Genomic DNA, 4948 nt, shown 5'->3' on the forward strand with positions numbered 1-4948 from the left:
CCATTTCTCTCATGTTAAATAATCATGCCGAAGTAGGGTGTATCCCAGGAACAAGATGGTTCAATATCTGAAGTCTTGCAATGCAATTCCCCACAGTAACAACAGAGAAAAACCATGATTATCTCAGCAGATGCAGAAAATGTATTTGCTTTTTTAAAAACATCCTATAAATGAATTTTTTTTTTTAAATCAGCAGACCTGTGGCAGAAGGGATCTTCCTTAATCTGATATAAAGTATTTGCTGAAACTCTGAACAAATAATATACCAAAGGGTGAAGGTTTAAAAAAATTTCCATTACGGTCAACAGCAAGTCAAGGATAGTTGGTAACACTGCTATACGTGTGCTACAGGTACTCACCCATGGAAGGACCTGTTCAGACATCTCCATAATGCCATAAAATGAGAAAAAGAAGTAAGCACAATGATTGCATTGAAAGATGCGCAGTTGTCTGAGATGATAGTTCTATAGCATATACTTCGAAGGTATTGTTTAAATAGATCCTTAAATTTGAGTTGTTTAAATAATTCCTGTTAGGAATTACTCACAGGTGAGGCGAAATTACATAGCCATTAAGTAGCAGAGCTCAGCCTGAATCTCAGGTCTTCTGAGGTTGTCACCTGCCTGGCTTTTGTCATTTGTACCATAACGAAGTAAGATCATATTTCTTATGGTTCAATTTTCATTCTGCAGCCACATCATCACAGTCGTGCCTTGATTATCTCCAGGAGCCTCCTTACTGATGCCCCAAGTTTCCTCCCCACTCATAGCAAATACATCTTGTACCTGTTGCCAAGTCAGTCTTCCTCTTGGATCCTTGGCATTCCTCCAGAATTCCTTACATCCAATGCTGGGAAGGAGGCGGAATACTTTATCCCCACTTCCGCCTTTATAGAGTGAGTTAAGGAACATAGAACCCCTGGTTGCTCCACCCTTACTCTTCCTCATGCAGGTTGAATGAATAACCCACTTGGTGGATGATTGCCTTTGATCCATGTTTCTCAGTTGGGTGGCACTAATCTCTCAAAGTTTAATAGACTGAATGTGGGGGATTTGTTCTATTTGTACTCTGCAACTTTGGTGATGTCTGCTCTGTCTGCTCGCTCTCCTTAGGACAGGAAATTATCAAGCCCATTTAGGCTATCATATAAAGCTGTATCTTCTCACCCATTGATAACAAAAGTGGTATTTTATTTCTCCATCCATTTTTTTAATCATATTTATGAAGAACCTACGTTCAGAACTTGGGTGCCACCTATTCGGCCTTTGCAACACCCCCACGGCTAAAAGCCGGACTTAGGCCAGCATTCAAGACCTGCCAAACCTGGATCTTAAAGTAGAGGAGAAGTCAGGGTTAAGCTTAACATCAGAGGGCAGCTAAAACTGCCGAGGGCGAGGTTCTCAGCCATGTCTCTACACTGACACCTTCCCATCAGGGACTTTGGTTCACTATTGCCAAGATTCTCAACCAGGAAGCAGTGCACACTCCTAGGATGGCATCTCAGAATCTGTGGGGGAAGATGTATGCTGATTAAATGACAATAAAACGTGATTTTAAATGCCCCTCCAGGGGAGCCCTCTGCATCGTGCCGGCCCCATCAGAAGCAGTGACCTAGGCATGGATTCTCAGCGCTACCAGCTCAGAAACTCAATTTTGTCAGCTCATCCAGTGATAATCGGACTCTAGGGTATTGAGTCACACAACTCATAGTCACAGGAGGCTGATTTATAATCTGGAATGTCAATTAACCAATTTAAAATGGAAGATACAGCTTCCCAGCACTTGAACTACTCATGACCCCTTTTCAAACCCCTTTCTAGTAGTGAGATGGCTGAAAACCAAATTAGTAGCCAACTAGGAGAGGTTACGAGAAAACTGGACTGACAAAAGACCTGGTTTTCAATTCCAGTTCTGCCACTGACTTTGATCATGAGCAAGTCAAAGCCTTTTTGAATCTATAAACTTGAGACAAGGTGGCCTGCATTGCAAAACTGTCGGGATTGATTCGCACAGATGGAAGTCCTTTGTTAATTTCAAAACATTTTTCACATATAAGAAACTTGCCAAAGTATAGGAGATTCTTTTCAAGGATATATCACCTATCCTCGGGCTTCCAGCACAATCTTTGCTTTATTGGAGAATACTTTTTTTTTTTGGTAAATTTGGTATGCAAGGCCAGATATACTGTACTTCGCGCCAGATTCTTGCTCTCCATCTCGTTCCTTCCTGTAGGCACATTATACACTACCATAATGGGTTGGTTCTAAATCACACACATTTATTCTTCGTCTTTTAAGCTGACTGCCTCCTGGGACCAGGCTTCTTCTAGACAGCACCGGAGTTTCCAATTCAGTAGGTCTGGGGTAGGGCCCGAGAATTTGCATTTCTAGCAAGTACCCAAGTGATGCTGATCTAGGGACCACATTTCAAAAACCACTGATACAGCTCAAATGACAATGGTCTGAGCTTATAAGATTGGCTGCTTCCCTGCTACTAGCTTGCATTCACTCAGGATCAACTCATGGATTCCTGTCCTCTCCCCTCTTGGGTAGAAGTTTATGCTATTTGACCTCAGATCTCAAGCTTCAGGGATTTGCCTGAGCCGTTCTCTCTCAGCTCTATAGACTCATCTCTCTCTCTTGGCTTTATCACTATGTCTTACAGCAGAATTCAGAATTTAAAAAAAGTTTTCTAATATACAGTGTCATGTGGAAACATTTTCCTAATAGCAAGGAGCGCTTCATGGATCTTGGATGGCATCACTCTCAAGCAGAAAGGGAATTAGACAACGGGGCTTACTTGACCGAAAGCTCTTTGAGGGCTGTGTCTTATACTATCTTTCTATGCTTAGGTTCTAGCTCCAAGTGCCCAGGCACTGTTCTAATGGGACCTGTACATACTAACACATTTAATCCACGTAGCACTCCCATAAATGCCTATTGTACAGATGAAGGAATGGGGCTCAGGAAGTTGATGGACTTGTCCGAATTCACACAGTTTGAATGCATGAGAGCCAGGATTTGGACTCAGGCCATTTGACACCAGACTGTGAGGTCTTTACCACCATGCGATGCCATATAATACAGTGCTTAGTTAAGTCTGTTCAGTGTTATGAAAGGCTATATACCTCCTGCTTCACAGAAGAAAATGAAGTCAACAAGGATGGTCAACTTCAACTTCCTCCCCTCTCCAGTCTATATAAACTCACGTATATATATATATTTCCCCACTTCTTTCTTCCAGTCTCATAAAAGTTTTCTCTCTCTCTCCATTCCAGGCCAGTCCTTCCCTATGTCCTTGACCCCACCTCTTCCCACTTCTTCTGGACTTTATCAGTTATTCCATTTAGTAACTTCAATCCCTCTTCTTCCTGGCCTCCCTCTCCTCACCCATAAACTTGCTCAGACATCTAAGAAAATTCCCCCTATGGGACCTAGCATTCACCTTTCCAGCCCCCACTCAATCATTACTTCCTCCCATCTGAGCTTCTTGAAAGAATGGTCCCCACCTCTTACCTCCTCTCCCATTCTTGTCTCAATAGACGACAGAGTCCTACCCCGATATGCTACTTCAACTGCTTTCAACAAGCTCACCATTATGTTCCCAAATGCTACATGTTTCCAGTACTTAGATACTGAAATTCCATGCTGCATTTGATTGAAACTCTACTGCGGTGGTTTCCTGGACATGGTTCTGCCCTCAGCACTCTACCAATTCTCTTATCCACTCTCCTAGTTTCAAATGACCACCTCTTATAACGGAAAATCTTTGTATCTAGTATCTTAGTTGTTTTGGCATCTAGATGGGAGGGGGAAAGTATAGCCACATTACCTTGTACAATTCTTTCTGTATGAACTATCTACGTATCTGTCTTCTCATTAGATTCTTAGCTACCTGAAGGCAAAAACTGTTCTGTTCACCCTTATTTTTTTCAGCTCCTAACATAGCCTGCCACCCACCATAGACTTGCAACAAGTAACTGCTGAGCAAATTACCCTTTATAACCTTTACTTCACAGAGGTCCAAGCAGTTTCTGTAGATGTTTCCAAATGTTTCTAGAAATAAGTAAAACACTGTACAGAGCATTCTAGATGTTCAGAGAAGGGAACTGTCATTTTGGGCTGGGTAAGACTTTGTGAAGGTGATTGAACTTAAGCCAGAAATAGTAAGTCCAGAGGTGGGAACGGGCAGGGAAGAGTACTAGCGCTTGACTCCCAGGCCCAAGACTGGCGGGCAGCAACTGGAGTGCCTTTGTTGAAACATCAAGTTTGGATAAGGAAAGAGTAGTAGATAAACTTCAAATGCTAGGTAGGAAATATAAATGTGGAGGGTCTGAAAGCTAAGCTGAGGAGTTCTGACTTTATTCTATGGGCACGTAGGAGTCTCTATTTAACAGGGTGCTCAATGATCTTAAATAAACCTTGTGGCAGAAAGTCTGCTGGATTGTAGCCAGGATACATGGGAGGGGAGGAGACCAGTGGGACACTCTGATGAACAAAATGAGAGCCTGATGCAGGGTGGTTGCACTGAAAACTACCCTATGGTACTTGACAAATTTCATCAAATATATATTTGTGTGTGTGCATGCATATGCATGTTTTAACATCTTTGAAACTGAAATACATCCTAGGGTTAATCGCATGTCTTAATGGCAGCATATCTTCTTTCTTAAAAACATGTAAAATAATGGTGTATCTTAAAGTTGATATTGCCCTAGATTCAATGAGTATGATATCTGGATGTGAATAAGAAATCCAGAATTCAAAGGTAAAGTTTTAAACTTGGGTGACTGGAGAACTCTTATTCCTAATAAAGAAGGAAGGGTGTTTGTTTCTTTGACCCCTGGATAGGAGTCTAACCAAATCTTCCATTTGAGAAATGACCCATGGACAATGTTGCGGCTCACTTTTCCCCATCTGAACTAATGAATAATTAAAAATAAGAGGAA

Source organism: Mirounga angustirostris, unplaced genomic scaffold (genome assembly GCF_029215605.1).
Source record: "Mirounga angustirostris isolate CCGP_5_RB_7025 unplaced genomic scaffold, mMirAng1.0.hap1 SCAF_10, whole genome shotgun sequence".
Lineage (NCBI taxonomy): Eukaryota > Metazoa > Chordata > Mammalia > Carnivora > Phocidae > Mirounga > Mirounga angustirostris.